Source organism: Notamacropus eugenii, chromosome 5, assembly GCF_028372415.1.
Source record: "Notamacropus eugenii isolate mMacEug1 chromosome 5, mMacEug1.pri_v2, whole genome shotgun sequence".
NCBI classification, from domain to species: Eukaryota; Metazoa; Chordata; class Mammalia; order Diprotodontia; family Macropodidae; genus Notamacropus; species Notamacropus eugenii.
In genome coordinates, this window is record NC_092876.1 from 349,662,927 (window position 1) to 349,685,022 (window position 22,096).

Consider the following 22,096-nt stretch of genomic DNA (forward strand, 5'->3'; position numbering starts at 1 on the left):
AATTATGCCAGCTTTTAGGAAATAGGAACCATCTTCCTTTTATTGATACTAGGTGTCTTGGTACAGTGTTCAGATTAATTTATTAAAAACATATTTATGGTTTTGCTATATGTAAGGCACTGAGAAAATAGCTATAAATAGCTATTTGACAGGCTATCAAAGCACTTCCTCCCCCCTGGAAAACCACTAGGACAACAGCAGCAGCACCAGCAAATAGCAGTAACAATTATCATAGTAGCTTGTACCTGTATATTGCCCTAAGGGTGTGCTTCTATTGAGAGCTGTCTTCTAGAACCATAAAAGGAAGAGAAAAACAACACACACACACACACACACACACACACACACACACACACACACACGTAGGACAAAGCTAGATGCCAAAAACTCAACAATAACCAAGCACAGCCAAGTGGATGTGAAGACCTGTTGATTACACCTGATTTAATAGCATCAACTTTGGGTGCCTGGTGATACATGGATACCATCTTTTTCATTCAGAAATTCAGAAATATGGGAAAAGTCACAAGAGATGGAACAGACAAGATGAAAAGCAAAGGGCGAATTAGAGAACCCAGAAGGGACTGATAAGTAAAAAAAAAAAATTCTGGGATGAAGGGTTAAGGGAATACAAGATCTTCCCTGTCCATTCATTAATAGGCCTATATGACTATATGTGTTCCCTCTTTTCCTTGGAACAGGGGCTATGTTCCCAGGTCTAAAGATACTCAGGTACTTCAATCATGGATGTTTTTGAGCTCCAGCCCAATTCACAACTGACACATTCTGTGTTGAGTCACATAGGCTTTCACACCTTTTGGCACCGAGCCAATTAGTTGAAAGTGTGTATATATACATACACACATACATGTATCTATCTGTATCTATCTATCTATCCATCTGTATGTATGTATGTATGTATGTATTCTGGGAGGTTCCTATTTTGTTTTGGAGCTCACTCATGGGAAGAATGTTCATCTGAGGTCTTTATGATTTGACCAGATGAGACTTTGGGTAGCCATTGTTAAACCCTGTGACCCCAGATGTTGGTGCTCCCTGGTCTGGTGATTATGTACTCTATTTATTGGATTGTTTCTTGGATACTCACTTCTCTCTACTTACATATCTTTCACATTGTTTAATTAAAGTAAGATTACTAACCTTTGAAGCTGTCTTTCCTTTAGAAAAGCAGATCAAGAACCCGTGTTAGCAACCGTCCTGTGTGCTGGTATTATTGGTCTTATACTGTCACAGCAGCTGCTAGTAGCATTAACGCTATATGGAATATCAGACATCCAAAAGAAAAGAAAAGCATGTTGAGGAGAGCTTTTCAGCATGGAAAAAGGGAGTAACACCGTCTGTTTCTTAGTGGAGCCTAAGGGCATCTGTTTACCATGCCAAAGACCCATTAGCTATAATATGCTCATTAACAATTTAGAGCTTATCCCATGGAAACTGAATTGGGGTCCAAGAAGTGACAGTATGGTGGAGTGCAGGGATACATACTTAATTTTGAGACAAAGGAATTAGATTCAAATTCCAACTCCTATACTTATTCCCTGTATGACCTTAGGTAAGTATCTTCCCTAGGCCTCAGTTTCCTCTTCTCTAAAATGAAGGGATTGAATTAGACTAGACCTCTAGTCCAAGGTCCTTTTGAGCTATAAATCTGTCTTCCTGACATTGTTACCATCTTTCTCTTTCATATTATTATTATCTTCTATTTTCTTTTTTAAAATTTATTTATTTATTTTTAGTTTTCAACATTCATTTCCATAAGATTTTGAGTTCCAAATTTTCTCCTCATCTCTCCCCTCCTCCCACCCCAAAACACCATGCATTCTGATTACCCCTTCCCCCAATCTGCCCTCCCTTCTATTACATCCCTCCATTCCCTTATCCCCATCTTCTCTCTTTTCCTGTAGAACAAGATAGATTTTAGGTCTCCTTTAGCAAGCTGTTGACTCATTTTTCATGATTTTCTTGTATCGCTCTCATTTCTCTTCCCAATTTTTCCTCCACCTCTCTTACTTGATTTTCAAAACCCTTTTTGAGCTCCTCCATTGCCTAGATCATTGCATATTTTTTGGAGGTTTTAGATGCAAAAGCCTTGACTTTGATGTCTTCCTCTGATGGTATGATGTTCTTCCTCCTCTGAAAGGATGGAAGAAAATACCTTTTCACCAGAAAGTAGCCTTCTATAGTTTTTTTTCCCCTTTTGGGGCATTTTCCTAGCCAATTACTTGATTTTTTGAGTCCTTTGTCAAGAGGAGGGTATTCTCTGGAAACCTGTAGTTTCTCAGTTCCTCCAAGGTAACACAATCAAGGAAGAGGAGTTTACTCCTCTCTTGGCCTGAGCTCTGGTCTGGGAGCAATCACAATCTATTTTGCCTAGGATCTGTGAGTAGAATTCTCTCTCCAGAGCCTCTACCAGCTCCACTAGCCAGTGCTTCTCCTCAACTCAGGGCCACCACTCAGGACTGAGATCCAGATAACTGCTTGATTCCCCCAGGGTCTTTAGGCTGAGGGCTCCAAAAATGGATGCTGCTGCCACCTGGGGCCACCTGGGGCTGGAGCTAGGACAGGACCCTGTTCCCTTCTCACCAAGGGGAAAGAGTTTTCTCACTGGCCTTTGAATCTGTTTTTGGTGTTTGTGGGGACCTGGGAACCACAGCTGCTACCTGGGATTCTACACCTTGAAGCCTGCTCTAGTCCTATCTCTGCAGCGTGGTGCAGCCAAGGCTGTGCTGAGCTCCTCTCTGAGACCAGTGTGATAGATCTTTTCTGTTGGTCTTCAAGGCTGTCTTGGGCTGGAAATCTCTTTCACTCTGTCATTTTGTGGCTTCTGCTGCTCTAGGATTTGGTTAGAGTTATTTTTTACAGGAATTTAATGGGCTATGTGGGGAGAGATTCTACAGGTCCATCCTTCTACTCCCCTATCTTGGCTCCTCCCCCTCTCTTCCACATTATTACCCCTACTGAATTAGTCTACATTCTATGATGCTTTTCAGAAGGTGGTTTTTCAGAAACATATTTTAGAATATGAATTTTTAAACTCTTGGAGCCCAGAATTCTGTTTTCAGTTTACAGTGAAGATGACCTCAGGAAAAAAAAATGGTACTTTTCTGAGGAAGATAAAAGATTTATAGCCTTTGGAGGAAACCCTTGGAAAACATTTCACCATCTATTATTGAATGTTGAAGTAGCCTTCTCCTTCATACCCCCAACAAACAGTGCAACTTAGATGAAAGAAGATGTGTATATTGATGAGGATAGGACTGAACCTAATGACATTAGTAATGTAGACATCATAGGGGATATTGTGAATGCTACTAAAAAATAAACAAATATCAAATAAACCAATATCAATAGCATCAGGGAGGTACAAATAGCTTTGTCAGGGTAAGGGGCAACAAGGAACCCAAGGTCAGAAAACAGAGAATCCCGTAGGACTTGGTGAGCACCATTGAGCTTGCCTTGTAGCCCAGTCATGAAATGGAAACTTGGAGAGCGACTATAACTTGAGCAAACAGGCCATTTTTAAAGGTATTTGTATCTACATATCACATGTTTCTGACTCCTAAGTCCATCTCTGGTGTGACAGAAGTGGGCATAGGTTGGGAGACAATTCTTTTACAATGCCTCACTGCTCTCAATGTTTATCCTTTGAATATAAGGTGGCACTAGATGGGTGACCAGAAGGAGAGGCTAAAAGGGCATATGAACAATGTCTTAGATATGTCCCCAGTATCTGTACAATTTCATCAGAGAACAAAAACTGCCTAATAATATTATTTATCATAGTAATAAATGTCAACACAAGCTTCTGATGATTTAAATGATGATCCCGCGTTCTCTTCATCAGTCTAATAGAGCATTTCTTAAAGCAAAAATTAGGACCCTAACAATTTCACAAGTATCAACATAAGAGAACCAAAACCATCATCAACCATCATCATTAATTGACGAGGATACTGAAGCTACCATTAAAAGATTCTATGAGGTGAATATATCAACCTCTTCTATTACTTGAAATAGTCTCTTACCTTTGTGAAAGTATAGTACGTACATCTATCTATATGTATGTGTCTGTGTGAATACACACATCTACCTGGAATCATATAAAGTTTTATAGAGTAAATAGGACTTGGGTACTTTATGAAGAGTCCATTTCAAGAAGGAAAAAGAAAGAGAAAGAGAAGAAGCAGGGAGAGAGAAAGGAAAGAAATAAAGGAAGAAAGAAAATAAAGAAAGAAAAAGGAAGGAAGAAAACTTGATAGAAAGACAGAGATAGAGATACAAATATATAGCTACCTATATCAATATTATTTACATATTTGTATGTATACATATGTGTATATATATGTATATATTCAATCTCTAGCAAATTCAGAGGATTTAAGGAAGAATTAAAACATCTGGTTTGAGCTCTTCTGTCTATATTCACATACATCTAAGACTTGGAATCACCAATAAAAGTCCCAATAAGATGTTTCAGTCCTTACCTTAATAAATCTTTTAAACTTACTAGACAGGATTCTTGCAGTCATACAAAGTGTGAGAGTCAAGCATTGGCAAAACATTAGCTGAAAAAGCAATTTGCTTCCATAAAAAAACTGCTTGAAAATGTGAGGATGTCTGAGCACTTGTGTTAAGGTACATAATTTGATGTTTCTGTCTGCGTTTACAGAGGTGTTATTGCTTTCTTTGTAGGGGCTGGTAGTTGTTAACAGTCTACCACTACCTGCAAACTAAGAGCAAAAAATTGGTAAGTCTGCACAATAAGTAAAAAATATATGGCAAAAATCTAGAAAGTTTCATTCTGGCAGCAGTTGAAATGGAAATTGCTTGGATGTGCAGCTATCTTATTTCACATTCCCTATTGACTCATATTCCTGAAACTTACGTTGATTCTGGAACCCTCAAGGATACGTATTTAGGACCTGTCTAATGCAAGTAAACCTTTTTAGCCCAAGACTGTTGATTCTAATTTAATCCCCAAATGGCTCTAACCTAAGTGCTTCACTCTGCAGTTTGAGTTCCCTCCTCCCACTTCTATGTGTTCTCTCTCCATCCAACGTTCTTAGGAGTACTCATTGGAATTCTGGAGTGAAGCATAGACAAAATCTCCATTCTGTTAGGGGGTTCCCCATAACCTTGAGGGCACTCCAGAACCAGAGTTGACTTACCATTATTTTCACTGTAGATGCTTCCCTTCCCCAATTCCCACAACATCTTTAAACTAGCTCTGATTGTTTGCATACACACTTTAGCCTGTAGAGTGTCCTTCTGAACCACTGGTCCCTGGAGTTTGCCACTGATATATGAACAAAATGGTGCAATATCCCTATGTAACACTGGGAAATGGAAGAACGGATTTGGTATAGAATTCCTAAAGTCTACAATAAGAAAAATAGAATGCTCAGGACAATGAGAGAGTCTCACCTACTTTCAATTACATCAGATGAGATGGTTGATTTCTTAAGCAACAGCTTTGATTTCTCTATTTGTTGTTGGCTTAGTAGAGTACTAAGTACTGGAAGATGTTTCAGTATCTCTTCTTTTGGGCCAAGTCTGGCTGTTACAAGTTTGAAGCATTCCATTTTATTTGTCTTCATATTTACATTATTGTAGTCACTATCTGTAGTGTTTTCCTGGACTGTTTATTGCAATTTGTGTCAGTTCTTGTAAGTCTTCTCATGCTTCTCTGTATTCTTCATATTTATCATTTCTTTTAACACTATAATATCAAATGACATTAATGTATCACACCATATTTTGCCATTTCCCAACTGATTGGCATCTATTTTATTTCTAGTTCTTTACTACTACCAAAAATGATGCTATGGATATTTTGGTATATGTAGAGCCAATAGATGAAGAAAGGGAGACAGGGAGACAGAGAGAGAGAGAGAGAGAGAGAGAGAATTTGGATCCTATACATGATTTCATTGGTGTAGGGAACTACCAGCGAGAAATTCCCACTCCCAGTGTAGGCAAGCACCTTCCCAACAACTTTATAGGATTTGAAAGCATCTCAGGACACTGAAAGGATAAATGATTTGTCCAGAGTCAAATAGCCAGTATATATCAGAAGTAGAACTTGGACCCAGGTCTTCCTTACTATAGGGACAGCTCTTTATCCACTACACCATGTTTCCCCTTTTGTCTCTGTATATATAGATACACACATGTAAATACATGCATATATTATGTATTTAATATTATATTATTATATTGTATGTATTTACATGTACACACACACATATATATATATAGATGCTCTTGGAGCATCTCAGTGAATTGCCCATTCAATTGAATTGACATAGGTAACAACTAATCAATGAAACATATAAAAGCTTCATGACAAATCAAGTTATGCCTAATTTCCTTAGATTTGATACTAAAAGACGATACTTGCCCAAGTTTCATGGTCAAAAACAGGGGATATGACAAATAGTTTGGTCGATATATGAAAAGTTTCATAAATTGTTTGATGCTAAATTAGGTCCAACACTTTATTTCAATGAAAACAACATTTATTTTCTCCTTCCCTTTCCTCACCTAGTGAGGATGAAATAAAGACAAAGCCCTTTTAACAAATATGCATAAGCAAGTAAAACAAATCCCCAAGTGACCATGGCCAAAGATAAAAATTAAAGTAAGGTATTTAAAACATGTTCCTGGAGAAGCATTCATGGTACCATCCTTCAAAAATATGATTGTTGTCCTTCATTCTTGAAGAAGACCAAAATGACATCACCATGATAAAGTGAAGTTTCATTGTGTCCGACTGTGGCTGATCAGACCAATATGAGCTCGGAATGCTCTACCGTAGATTGGGCACAGATACTCCATGTGAACATTTGGGGTGGTTGCTCCAAATCTCTACATCCTACGTTTCTTTTGTGCTGTCTCAATTCTGCTTTATTCATAGAGCACAGCACCTTTTCTGAGGTGGGCATTCCATGCTGAGTGGTCCTGTGCCAGTGTCTCCCCTGTCACACAGTCAAATCCAAAGTTCTCAAGAGAGACCTTGAAAGTGTCCTTGTATCACTTCTTCTGACCACATGTGATCACCTGCCCCATGTGAGTTCTCCATAAAATAGTCTTTTTGGCAAGTGTACATTTTGTATTTGAACAACATAACCAGCCCATCAGAGATGCAGTCTCTGAAGCACAGTTTGAACGCATGGCAGTTCAGCTTGAACAAGGACTTCAGTGTCTGGTACCTTATCCTGCCAGGCGAGCCTCAGAATCTTCCTAAGACAGTTCAAATGGAAGCAATTCAGTTTCCTGGAGTGGTAGTGGTAGACTGTCATGTTTCACAGGCATACAACAATGAGGTTGGCACAACTGCTCTGTAGACCTTCACTTTGGTGGTCTAATACCTCTTTTCTCCCAAACTTTTCTTCAGAGTCTCCCAAACACTGAGCTAGCTCTGGCAATGCATGTGTCAACCTCATTGTCAATGTGTACATCCCTGGAAAGTACACTACCGAGGTAAGTGAACTTATCCACAGCATTCAAAACTTCTCCATTTGTTGTAACTGATGGTTCCATGTATGGATGGTATGGTGGTGGCTGATGGAGCACCTCTGTTTTCTTGGTGTTAATTATTAGGCCAAAATTATCACAGGCAGCAGAGAATTGATCCGTACTTTGTTGCTTCTCGCCTTCAGAGGCTGCATTGAGTGCACAATCATCTGCGAACAGAAAATCATGCACCAACATTCCCTCCACTTTGGTCTTGGCTTGTAGGGATGTAGGGTGTGTTCAGGGAGGACCAGTACCTTTGGTGTGATGGCTGCCAAGCTCTTTTTGGGACTCTTTCCACCTTTGGTGTCCACCTGTTCCACCCAACTCTCACCTGTGGCTCCAAGAAGCCTCCGCATACACAGCGACCACATCCCAGTAAACTGTTTCAGCAGACGGGCCAAACTAGGTTGAGGGTAACCAAGGCGTCTCAAAATCATTGGTGAGTTGGGCGGTGTCTACCCCAAGCATATGAAGACTTCCACTGGTATAATGGGCAGACGAGAACAGTTTGCTTCAAAAATATAACTCTCTCTAAGCACCCTTTCCCCACAGAGAAATCAGCATGATCCAAGATCTTATATGTGTTTATTTCTTCAAAGTGACAATAGACCTGTAATCATACTACCTTGATCCTTTTTTCTAAGTCTTTGGGCATCATTGTGTACTGGCTGAATCACCTATATTCTACTAAGTATGCCTGGCAAAATCCCCATGACCCCAGGTATTTAGGCAGAGTTTCAGGGGTTGGCAGCCTACTTATTGCCCAATCTCCACCGTAGAAAGGTGCAGGATTCATTAGGTTACAACACAGGCCAATGGATAAATGCCCAGTTACCTTTTGTATGCTAGAAGAAGCCATTAGCTAAGGTTTGCCTACCATCAGCTAAGGTTTGCCTGTTAGAAAATACCACCAGCTAAGGTTTGAACTTGGCATTGACTTTTGGTTGCTTTGGGGTGGAGGTGGTGAGGCATTTTATGAGGGGTTTGGGTCTTTAATATTTATTCTATCCTTCCTCCCCTTACTAGTCCATCAGAATCTCTGCTCTCAGGGAGACCATGGTGTTGGCAGAGAGCCTGGAGTGATGGCTGGCATCCATCCCTGAGCATTGGTGGCAGAGCTGTGGGTAAGCCCTGCATTGCCAGACTTATTGGCCTTAGTATACAACCTTTCATTTTATGTACTGAGGGGCTGCCAGCATAGGTGTGTTTAGAGCATGGGTTGAGTATACCCAGGTGTTCTGGGACACCTGGTCCATGCATCATTCATACCTATCGCTGCCATGTAAGAGGAAAATAAAATCTATCAACAAGCATTAATTAAGCACTTACTTTGTCCCAGACACTATGCTAAGTGCTAGGGATATAACATAAAACCAAAAACAGTCTCTACCTTCAAACAACTTACATTCTACTGGGGGAAGTATATATTCCTTACCTTCCTGACATATCCTCAATGCCAATCATAGAAACAATTCTATGAAGCAGAAGAGCAAGGATAGAATTAGGGGAAAAGGCATTTGTAAGAGAGTAGAAGTAATACCTCTTAGTTCTCTCTCAAAAACAGAGATATATCCAGAAAGGCTACTAGACTAACCCCTGTATTAAGGTTAAAAGATGCAGGAATGGAAATTCTCACAATTGAAGAGGTGAAATGACCAGGGTCCATCACAGTAAAAATTAGATGTCCCATGGCTCTCTGAGTTTGTGTGTGTATGTGTGTTTTTTCTTTTCTCTCCCTTCATTTGTGATTAGACCAGAAGCATTGTGGCTAAATGACCCTAGCCCAGAATTGGGAGGAGGTCCCAAGCATGCTGCTAACTCCCTTGAAAGACCCATAATCAACATTTTCACCTTGCTCTGCCTCAATTTCTTTATTTACAGAACAGGGATTATTCAGCCTCCTGATTTAATCACAGATGGTATCAGTATTAACACAGGGATTCTTTTAGAGAAGGGATCAATCCCAATATAAGACACAACCCCCTCCTTCTTTGTGTCATCTTTCTCTTATACTTCTTATCCCTCACATCTGATTTATCTTTAGACCATGTCCTCTCTTCATTTTCTAGACTCTCTTTTTGACCATGTGATGTATTATTCAGACGCTCCCCAACTCCTTTTATTGCTAATTATATATTAACCAGGTTCTGACTTCATTTCTTTTCTGTATTGAATCCTGATCCAGCATGAAACTGTCAAAAATGGATTCCTAGAGTTTAGAGGAAACTTTGGTAAATGGCAGTTCTCTTCCAGGGCTGTTAGTCTTAATGGAATATTTGATAAGATGGTAATAACTCCTGAGCTCTTTTTCACAAAGCTAGGGGATACATATATGTGTGTGTATATTTGTGTGTGTGTATATATGCACTTATACATATATACACACATATACACATACATGCACGTATATATACACATGCATGTATACATATGTGCACAGACATATACACATATTCACAGATATATTTGGGTATATATTTGTGGGGGCATTTATATATGCACACATATACATATGTATGTTTGTATGTTAATCATTTCATTGACTTATTTATTCATTTAAGATGGAAATGAGGGCTTTTCTCCCTGGCATTTCCTGATTACAAATGTCTTCAAACAATTTAATTCAAATTTTGAACTATCTTCCTTCTTCCAATCACACCTATCGACTCCTGGGGGAAAGTCTTCTTTATATGTATGCTAAATCCCATTAGTTTCAGTTTAAGCCTCATTTCCTCAGTCCTGTCCTCATTTGGAGATGGAGAACAGCTGCTCTGTTCTCCATAGTCTATGACAATTAGCTGAAAGCTCTGACTTAAATTTTCAAACACATGCTTTGACCTTCAGGATCAAAATGTCAACTTAAAACCATTTATTGAATAACTGCTTTATTTACTTTCTTCTTATAGGCTATCTCTCACAACTAATTAAGGCAAAGCATGTAATCTTCCTAAAAGTAGAAATGGCCGCTTTTTCAGAGTCATGTTGTAAGGAAAGGATACTGAATCTGGTGTCAGAGAAACTGAGTCTTCTGCTTCCTAGTTGTGTGACCTCATACAATTCATTTAAGATCTGAGTCTCAGTTTGTTCATGTGGAAAATGAAGGGGTTGGATTGATGGCCTCTAAATTCCCTTTTAACTCTAAATCTATGCTCTTACAATACTATTTAATGGGAAGAATATAAAAGACCTATAGATTTCAAGTGCAGCATGAGTTGCATCGGAGAATACCCATGGGATGCATTTGCAAGGACTATCCCATGGAGTATGCACCACACTATAGTAGTAGCTAATATAAGACAAGCATTAGAGATGGAACCACCCTATGTCTTACTAGAAAAATTCTAGGAAGTTGCTTGAAGCACATAGAAGTTATGTGACTTGCCCAGGGTCACACAGTTACTATATGACAGAAGCAGGACATTTGAAACAGTCTTCCTAACTTCGAGGGCAGCACTCTCTAGTGTGTCTCACAGATTAGGAATAGAAAAGCAAACATTTGTGAAAGCAGTAATGTAACTTTGTGAAATTCCTGTTGTTCAGGCATTTCAGTCATGTCTGACTCTTCATGACCCTACTGGGAGTTTTCTTGGCAAAGATATTGGAGATATCTTTACAGATGAGAAAACTGAGGCAAACAGGATTAAGTGACTCATCCAGGGCCACACAGCTAGTCCTCTGAGGTCAGATTTGAACTCAGGTCTTCCTGAAAACAAGCCTGGTTCTCTATCCACCAAACTACCTTAGCTGCCTCCTGGTGAAGGATGAAAGCCATTAGATTTGGAGTTAGCAAAGCTGAATCTGAACCTATGACACTTATTTTCTTTGTGACTTTGGTGAAATTAGATGTCCTTTCTGAGCCCGAGTTTCCTTATGTACCAACTTGATAGCCTCCCAACTCCTTTCCAGGCCCTGTGGCCTTATGAGATTGCAGACTATAGCAGATCTCCCAAAACAAGCACCCAACTCTCTTCAGTCACTTGACCTTGGAAAGGGTTTGGGCATGAAAGTGTTAAAAAGACCAGGGTAGCTAGGGTCAAAATGAGAACACATCAACTATTATGTCTTCTTCCCCCCCCCCCCCCATAATCATTTATTCTGGAATCTGACTGAATTATTCACTTTTCTACAGGTGTAAGTAAAAATGGGCCTATTTCATTACACTATAAACTTTAATTAATATGGTTATAATGATGACTTGAAATTTATTTAACCAAAATAATAACTTCATTTAACATAACGACTTGATGCACTAGTGGCCCGATGAGTTACAGGGTACTTGCTGTGGTTTCCAGCACATTTACCATGTGGCTAATGTGAGATCACCTCTGTGATCCTGCAACACCTGTTAATGCTTTGTTTCACCTCTACAGCTGCATCTCTTAGAAGAAATAAGATAGCCTGGGCACGTTAAATAGGAACCAAGTGAATTATTAATTGTCTTTAATAGCATAATTATGGTTTCTTTGTTATTGAAGTTTTTGCATTTCACTAATAGGAGACCTATAAACCACATCCTTCTTAACTTCTGCAGTGTGGTTTGAGGAATCAAATGGTTGGCATTTTGTATCCCATTATTTTAGACTGGTCAGCGATGGTGGTGAACAATGAGAGAATATGTCTTTAAATCTTACTTCAGGCATTTGTGAGAGAGATAAAGACCAGTGTCTAAAGTTCATCCTCATGCTTCATCTCCAAAATAGGAAATACCTAGATTCCTTATGTAGTGGACTTCACATAGTGAAATACAGAAATGCAGTCACACTTAAAGAAATCACACAGAAATAGGACGTATTTCTATACCTCCTCTATTCTTATATTCAGTTTAATTGTAAAGTGAGTTTGAATTAAATGACCAACCAATTTGGTCCAAATGGATAATCTGAAAGGTTCATGTAAACCCACCCCTGATCTCTTCCAGGATATCATCAATCATAAAAACTACCCCATCACATGGGAAGCTCATAGAGATACCAGAAAATAGTCATTAGAGTTATAACTAAAAAAGAGCCAACAATGTGGAGTAGTGGTTAGAGTGCTTATATAAGAGTCATAGGATCATAGATTCGGAGTTGGAAGAGACATCGAAATCAATCCTCTTACATTATAGATAAGAAAACTGAGGTCTAGAGTGGTTACATGACTTTCTGGGTCACACAGCTGGTAAGTGGATGAGATAGAATCTGAATGCATTTGAATCCCTCACTCCACATCCTCTGTTCTATCCACAGGCCTATGTGGTTTCTTAGAACTCAAACTCAGTCAATCGACAACAACTTGTTAAGGGCTCATTATGCACCAGACTTGTATTATGTACTAGAAATGCAACAAAAGAAGCCAAATAAAATGACTCTGCCCCAAAGGAGGCAACATTCTACCAAAAACCTAGTGGTTGAAGCCCCATATCTGCTGTCATTGTTCATACTTTGTTCTCTAAAAGGGTTATTGGCACCATGAGTGTAATTCTTGACTAGTATGTGAATTGATCTTAAGTGAAGCAGAGCTACTCAAAGTTGTCAATCAGCCTCTTTCTCTCCTCCAGAGTCATTGGAGTCCAGTTGCAAGACAAAAGTCAAGATGACTGGTGATAGCCCAGGATGCAGTGGGTGAACTTGGCCTTTCTAAATCAAATGTTTCCCAGGTGTCAGTTTGCTTGAGGCAAATCCCTTAACCTATTAGTGTCTGGGGGCTCAGAGTACAAATTGCAAAGCACATGCCCATCTCTATAGCTACATGGCAGTTTCTTCATCCAGGAATTCACTGTATCAGTTAAATCACATATCTAGTTTAAAAAAATAGCTAGATGAAAGTGGAGTCTACCTGGTAGACTTATGTTTTATGGTAAGCCACACGTAGGGCACTGGAGTGTTACATTCATGGGAAAGGGGATGTTAATGATATCTGTTCTATTGTAGAAGTGAGGAAACATGTCTCACATATGAACACACACAGGTATATATCTATACATATTCACCTACACATTTATGGCTATACATGTATGCATGTGTGTGGATAGACTGATAGACAACAGCTTTATCTTTATACAAGGAAAGAAAATAATCACACTTACAACTCTGCTGTACATATTAGTGCCTTATTAGTTCCCTGAAGTCATCTGTTTATGTTCAGTGAAATGGCCCTGGTGGCTTTAATGTGCACCAAATAAATTATATTGTTCCTAATGCAGGTGTAGCCTCAACATAAGGACATGAATATCAAGGATTTCAGTTACTGTTGAAAATGTACATTTGGATAAAGTAGAACCTGACCATTCCTGGCCTCTTAAGTTCATCTCTGCTGTCTGATAATATATAATGTGACTATAAGAACTTGTGGAGGCATGTTGAAGTTATCTATAAAAAAAAAAAAAAAACAGCAGCACAAGACAAATAAGTGCCTTGAAATTCTTTTCTTTGCTGAGAGAAAAGAGCTGAGCAAAAAGTTATTTCCTTATGTACCTACTCCCCCAGAGATGCTAACAACAATCCTCTCCCTGAGATATCCTAAATATCTTTGTGGATGATCCCTCCTCCTTAAAGGAGTTGTCTCTAGCCTCTAGGTTGACCCTTGCATGATTGAGCCATGAATATGCAATAGAAGAAAATACTACTGCCCCATCACATGTTTACAGGGGTTTAAAAATGTTTAACAACTGGCTATTCAGGGGGAAAATGTGAGAATAACATACTTTTAAGTTTAATCTGCATTACTTCTATTTTCTGTGTCACTTTCTTGGGTCTAGGCAATCAACTAATCAATCAATCAAATCCTGATTTGCAGCACTTGATGATCTGTGAATTATAAATTCTCATACTGAAAATCTTCCAACTGGCTCTGGGAGGTAGTTAGAATTTCATCAATTACCCTTCTTCATGTTCCGTAGAGAAAATATCGGGGTGAAAAGGCTAGCAGTCTTGAGTGGGTCGGCCAAAAGTCTGTGAAGTTCAACTGCTGCATTTACAGGGGAGGAAACTGATCTCCAGAAAGGCTAAATTACTTGGCCAAAGTCTAACAAGTTGCTGAGCTCGAATGTAGATCTATACCATGGAAATATATGACCACACTAACCAAGATAATGAGAGTCAGAGCACTTGAGCACCAAGGAAGTGAATTTGGGTAGACTCTCCACACAATCAAAAGTCATGAGGACTTTTTAGAGAAAGATAGATAGAAAAAGCATTCTTTTACATGATTATACACAAATTGGCCTGGCGAGACTGGTTTTCTATAATGTTCCTGTTTGACCTGGCCATTAGCCACTCATAGGAAGTTAGAATTTGTCAAGAGAGCGATCATTGCTCAAAGTAAAATAATAGGTTTCCACCTTTATACCTATAAAATGCCATGTTAGCATTGCTATAATAGTTTTAGGCTTTGTGAAATGGAATTTTATTAACCAGATTTTTAGTAGTCTTTTGGAATTCATTGCAACAGGATGAGGAGGTATCAGAGAAGCTGAAAAATAAGGGAAGAATACCCACTCTTGGGGATGGGAATAGGGGGAATAGACAGATTAAACTAGGTTGAGGGTAACTGATGGGCCTCAAACCCATAAGTGAGTTACAGGGGTGTCTACCATAAGCATGTGAAAACTTCTTTTGGTGGAATGGGCAGATGAGAACGATTCGTTCCAATGGCCATGAAGGTGGCTGAAATAGGAGCTGTGGAGGCTTACAGCTTGGTCACACATCTAAGATGTGAAGGTCATCCACTGCATCCCAAGTCGTCACCAGTCATCTTGACTTTTGTCTTTCCACTAGACTGCAATGATTCTGAGTGAGGCTGCACAATTCTGCCTTACTTAAATCTAATTCATGTGCAAGTTAAAATAACCCCCTGGGATGTCATTGTTCCTCTTCCAAAATGAAGGACAAACAACCTGTATGTAGATCACTCTCTCTCTCTCTGTGACATACACACACACACACACACACACACACACACACACATATATACATGCATACATATATATGTATATATACACATATATTTCTTATATATGTATATCATATCTCTCTGTGTATATATGTGTATGTATGTATACTATATGTGTATATGTATGTATGTATGTGTATATATGTATGTGTGTGTATGTAATCAGGGAGGAACAACAAATCTGTGAAAGGTAGATATGTTTGGGGAGAAGATAGATCTTATTCCTTCTAGAATAAACAATATAAACTTCTCTATTTGATTTTACCTTTTGCAACTTCTAGAATCTTATTATGCAGTGCTCGCCACATATTGTATGATCACGCAAAACAGGCTTTCTTTTTCTTCCTCACACATAACACTCCCTATCTTGTCTCCAAGTGCCCAGGTAGGGAGTGCATTCCCATATCAGTTCTGCCCCTTAGAACCCTGTTTCTTCTGAAACTCTCCTCAAGCACCTCCTTCAACATGAAGCCTTTCTTGATCCACACCCCCCCAACCCCCACCCAGACTGCTAGTGTCCATCTCCCTTGGATTCTTTTTATGTTGTCTTCTCTATAAGCTTCTTAGTTCCTCTAATAGAATATGTTTTTTTCAAAAGGCAGAGACTTTTATCTTTATATTCAGAATGGCTAGCACATTTTCTGGCACATAATAAGTACTTGAAAAATAAATTAGATAATGAGAAGGAATATGTGTCCCCAAGAAAGGAATTAGATAGATTTTGTTGGAGATGGAGGTGAATGGGAAGAGAAGGGCTTACAAAGGTAGCTCATCCCAGAAGAAGGGTCCCAGGAGGCAGCTGTCCCTTGGACAATGATCACAGTATACTAGGAAAATCAATTTTATTTCGTATCAAGCTTGAATTTGTCAGGATCACAAAGCAAGGCTTTGTAGATGAATGGCACTAAGACTTTTTCTAGTGACTTCCTCAATGATATGTCAAGTGACCTTGAGGAATCTTCAAGTGGAACATTTCTTGTACTTTGATGAAATAAATGCCCATGTCACAGTTTTCTATGAAGCTTAAATTTTAAATTTGTAAAATGGTTCAGTGATGGAAGTAACTGAACATTATCTGTAACAGGACTTTACTGTAACATTGAAGTATGGAGAGAGGATATACAAATGGAAACATGGGATCATTAGACAATACCCACAGCCAACATAGACCTGGGAATTCCTGGGAAGGAAGAAGACAGTCTGAATGATCCTATACCACCATGAGTCTCTTCCTCCAGACTGCTGTGGTACTTGCTGGAGTTTTATAGAGTGAAATCAGAGTTCTCTAAACCCCCATGCTGGTTCTTGGAATAAGTAGAGATCACTATGGTTTCCAGATCGTAGGGTTATAGAATTATCAATTTAGACCTAGAAGGGACCAAGTTGAACCCCTTTATTTTACAGATGAGAAAACTGAGGCAAAGGAAAGACATATGATTTGCCCAGGGTCACACAACTATCAGAGTCATCACCAGAGGTATGAGGATAGATCCATAATTCCTCATCTTCTCTTTCTTCTGGTCATGAGGCATTTCAAACATCCAAATGTCAATTGTCCATAATTATAAAGGTTCTATTCTCCATGTGGGATGAACTGGAGACTTGGTGAATGCTATTCATTTTGCCCCATTGCCCATGGAAGATGGAAAAGAAAACAAAATGCAGATTCAGTTCCATTTCAGTTCTTTGTTCATAAGACCATAGATTTAGAAAGAGAACTTAGAAGGCACTTAGTCCAACTTCCTCATTGAAGAAACTGAGGCACAGACCTATTAAGTGACTTGTCCAGAGTCATTGGAGCTAGCAAATGTCTAAGGAAGTATTTAAACCTAATTCTTTTGGACTCCAAGTCTAGTACCCTATCCACTAAGCAACATGGCTTCATTTTTCTTCTGAATAGAGTATCTGTTATCAGGCTTCAGGCTAAGAGCCAGCATGTATATCATGTTTTGTAAGTCAGCCAACATCATTGCCTCTACCACTTTACCTGTGAAATCTCTGTATCCTTCCTTTAAAGCCCTCTTGAAATATCAGCTTCTCCAGGAGACTGATTTTCCTGCTTCATAGAGACCTTTTCCTTTTCTCTCTGGGTTCTCACATAACGCTTTGTTGTCTATTTCTTTAATATATTAATTTTTGTGGCTAGAGGCAGGAAGTTCAAGTCAGACCTTTCATTCCATTAGTACGAGGAGGTGCTTATGGGGAAACGGAAGCCTACCTCTACCAATCTGACTTGTCAATTCATCTATGATATAGAGTCCTACAGAGTCACCTAAAGGCACTAAGAGGTGAAGTCTTGACTGTGGTCATACAACTAGTACATTCCAGAAGCAGAATTTGAACCCAGGTCTTGCTGACTCCAAGGCTAATGATTTCTCTATAAGTTTCATCCTCTAATACTTCCACTATGTATTACCTTATAGCATGGTTAGCTGTGTGATATCCCCCATCAGAACATAAATATCATGTGCTCAGGGTGTAAATTTTGTGTCTTCCCTACCACCTAGTGTGGTACTCTGCACACAGTAGATTGATAATACATGTTCTTGAATTGGGATGATTTGGATGGATCTGCAAATGCTCAGGAGTCAGAACATATAACAAATTATTCGAAGGTCTTTGGGGTATAATGTACAAGAGCTATGAATTGTCATTGTTCTTTAAATAATGGAGTGTTTTATTTGGCCTGGAAATCTGAACTTTATTTATTGGACCATTTGCTTTCCTTTCTGCAAGCAGACAACATATGCCATGCTCCTTTTCCTTGCTAGACCACAGGTGGGGGTATCCATTAGAACTGTACTGTGACTATAATTATTATTTCCCCTTGACTTAGCTAATTGTATTTGCAGCCTCCTCCTCTTTTTTTGTTGGGTAAAAAATTCCCTGAGATATTGTTTAACAAGAACACACGTAACAAGAAACAAATTGTTTCCAGGGAGTGTTATTTACCTTTTTTTTATTTTCTGCTTTGTTAGCTATGTAGAGGTTTCATTAATAGGAAACAAATGAATTCTGTGGACAGCTAATACCATGCACGTGTGAGCACACACACATACATGCAAACAGAGTAATTATAGAGAACACAAGCAAAACATCTTATTATAAAGAAATGTGAAAGGCCAATGCTTACATTCAGAGCCAATGGGCCTGATGCTCGAAGACCCATTGAGTCATTTAGTGGACTTAGGTATTTTGACCTCTGGGAAGATGAAGCCCAGTGTGAAATACTTAGTCACTAGAGGGTTTTCTGAAAGCTCAATTAGCAGAATTAGTTCTTAGATGGATCTTGGGACTTGGAATACCAACAAAATGTGAAATAGACTGAAGTTGTAATGGTTGAGCTGTTTGAAGGACTGAGATGAAAAGATTAACATCTGTCGTAAAAGATTAAAGTGCTTTGGCAGAGAGGGAGATTCAGTAAGATTTGTCCATGTTGAATAACTGTGTACTCCTCAGGCTAGCAGTGACTTCTCAGAAAATATAGTCAAGGAGAAAGGTGACACGTGTCTTATCTGGGAACAAGGGAAGACTGTAGTTGCTGAAAGATGGAGAAGAATGAATGTAATTTCTAATGCTGTTTGATCTTCTGGAAACCTCCTATGGTATGTAGCAACATCTCCTTCTCAGCCTCTTATAAGATTTCATGCAGGAGGCTATAAAGTGTTTTGACAGTATTTCATTCCAAACATTGGATGGTATACCACATGATGCACATACAGAAATAGCATGCAAAATATCAACTTCATAAATTAGGAAAATACTATAAATAATGCTTGAGAAAGAGCATAGCACAGAACCCAAATGTATGGAGGCAGTCTTTAGGGCCTCTAAGACCCAACATGGAAATTATAGGAAGAGGGATTTTGCCTTAATGTTTAAGGAAGAATAATAAAAATTTCCTAACAGTGAAATGGACTGGATTCAGAAGTAATCAACTCACTTTCACTAGAAAGCAGCATCAGAAGCAAAAGCATGATTTTTAGATAGAGACTAGAGGCCAGATGAGAGAGAGAGAGAGAGAGAGAGAGAGAGAGAGAGAGAGAGAGAAAGAGAGAGAGAGAGAGAGAGAGAGAAAGGAAATTTGTGTGTATGTATATACATGTATATGCATATGCTTACACACATACCTTTGTTTTTGAGTCATGTCCAACTTTACATGACCCCATGGACTTTTATCCATGGGATTTTCTTGAAAGATATTGGAGTGGTTTAACATTTTCTTCTCCAATATATAGATAGAAGATAGAGTTAATGTTTCTATGTATGTGTATATGCATGTGTGCACAAGTACATATGCATAAACATATACCTATATAGATAAATGATAGATATCATGTTGTGTATATATATACATGTGTATGTGTGTGAATATATACACATACAAAGTATATTTTAGATATGTATATATACATATATACATACATACATATGTTTTAAATGAGACTTCTGCTTTACATAGAAGATGAGATTAGATTTCCAGAGATTTCTTATAACATTAAGGCTCTATGATTTTTGCTATGTTTTATGACATTTTAAATTCTAATGTTGAGGCAAATGACACCAAACGCTAAACTCAAATAGTAGCTGTGTAACCAAGGGCAAGTCCCTTACCTCTCTAAGCTTCAATTTCCTCATCTCTAAAATAGAAATAACATCTGTTATTCTGTTAGTAGTTAGTATATCTGTTAGTAGTACCTAACTCTCCAGGTGTTGTGAGACTCAAATATGATAATATATAATCTTCTTTAAGACATTAAACTTCAGTTTAATATCAGTAATTATTCTTATTGAAAACTGAATTAGTCAACGTTTTAGTAGCTTACTGTAGGACAGAAAATGCCATCATGAAAAATTGTGTTCATAAAGGTTCATCCTCATTTGGCTTTATCCATGTTGTTTTGATTATCATACTACCACATTGGACCAATATTCAAACCTGTAGCTCCCCATTCTCCTCCTCCTGCTTGCATACTTGCCCTTCTAGACACATTAGTACCTTAAAGAGAAGGTACATTGCCTTTGTGTTCTTGTTTGCATGAGAAGTTGTCAAGCCTGATCTGACCTGCCTTTCCATCAAGATTATAAAGGTGACGGATAGTCAATTTCAGGGATTCATGAGCCATTTTAGCACAGAGCTTCACCTTGCAGCTAAGTAATACAGCTGTGATAAAATCAGCCATAATCACTGCATCTTACTCAGCACTGGCTCCGCCATAAATACTGCCTTCATCACAGAAAAGCAAATGGAAGTAGGTTGGGGGAAGGAGAGAACAGAAGAAAGATGAAGGCAAATTGGAAGGATTATGCGTGACTAATGGCAGAACATGTTTGTGGTCTTTACACTGTTCATTTTTCTAAGGAAGGGATGTAAGAGCATATCATACACCGAGGAATTTGGTTACAATCTATCAATGGATGCTTTAAATGAGTGTTTTAAAATTTATTTTGATAGAAGTTTAGGCACTTATCTGCTTGTAACCCTAATCTTACCACCATATGAATAGTTGATCAGTTAAACAAAATCCTCTCTTTGAGTATGGGTTCAGTACTGTACTTGCCTTCTCTTAAACAAGTAACATTCAAGGAGAAAATGCGGTTTAGGTTATTATTTGAATGGGGGCGGGGAGAGTTTTTGATTAGTTGGGATGTGATCTAAAATAAACAGAGTAAAAAATTGAATTTTGATGTAAGGGAAACATTCCTTTCATGATACATAACAAGACAATATGTAAATGGATGAGTAGGATAATTCACAGATAGGTCATGAATTGAGTTAATTTAAGATGAAGTAGTTAGACTAAAGAGGAGTAGTTAAGGAACTTAGTAAAGAAGTGAAAATAGTACAATTGTAATTCAACAAATATCAATTCATTACTCATTATGAGCATTCCCCATTGCTCAATGTTACAGACACAAAGTCAAAATGGCACAGTCCTAAGACTTAAGGAATTTAAATTCAGGACCTATAGAACAGAGGCTAATGATGATAAATTATACTTATCTATATATCTATCTTTCTATATTTTTGTATCTATCCACCTTCTGTCTTATAGAAAATTCTAAGCATTTTATCAGCTCTCATGCCATAATGAAATAGATGTAATCAAATAGTTCATTAAATATAAGTTTTTGTCTTCTCTGCAATTTCCTCTTCTTCTTTTTCTTTGTCTATAAGGAATAATTATTGAGTTTTTGTTATATCAAAAAATGCTACATACTTCAAATAAGTCTTCTTCTAGGGACTAGATGAGTTATGTTGGAAATTGTTTCTCCAAAAGTCAAAAGACATAAATCCACTGTTTGACCAAGATTTAAGGTTTTTTGCACATCATGATATAATAGCAGGCTTATTAATCAGAAAGTAGTTATTAATCCTTCACAGTTGTTTGACCGCACACTCTTCAATGCAAGGACCATGCCTTATTTGTCTTTCTATTCCCTTTAATAACTATTGTAGGGCCTTGCACATAATATGTGCTATATGGATATTCATGGCCTATGGCTAACAATCTTCAGCAGATGAAACCAACTTAAAATAATAAACTACTCATCTACCATCACACCCCCTTTAATTTTATTATAGATATATAATTGATGAAATTACATTGAAGATAGAAGGAAG

General features: G+C 38.3%; 1 long non-coding RNA gene across 2 annotated transcripts in view; it reads left to right on the forward strand.

The window, feature by feature from the left end:
- Nucleotides 1-1,740: 1,740 nt before the first annotated feature.
- The window catches only part of LOC140506603 (uncharacterized), a 244,408-nt gene continuing 224,052 nt past the window's right edge, over nt 1,741-22,096 (forward strand). The window contains exons 1-3 of one of the 2 annotated variants that reach the window (XR_011967998.1): nt 1,741-4,768; nt 7,418-7,503; nt 8,566-8,663. This is a non-coding gene — a long non-coding RNA (uncharacterized lncRNA). Of the gene's footprint in view, nt 7,504-8,565; nt 8,664-22,096 lie in introns of both variants that reach the window. The other variant, XR_011967997.1, reaches the window with a different exon arrangement.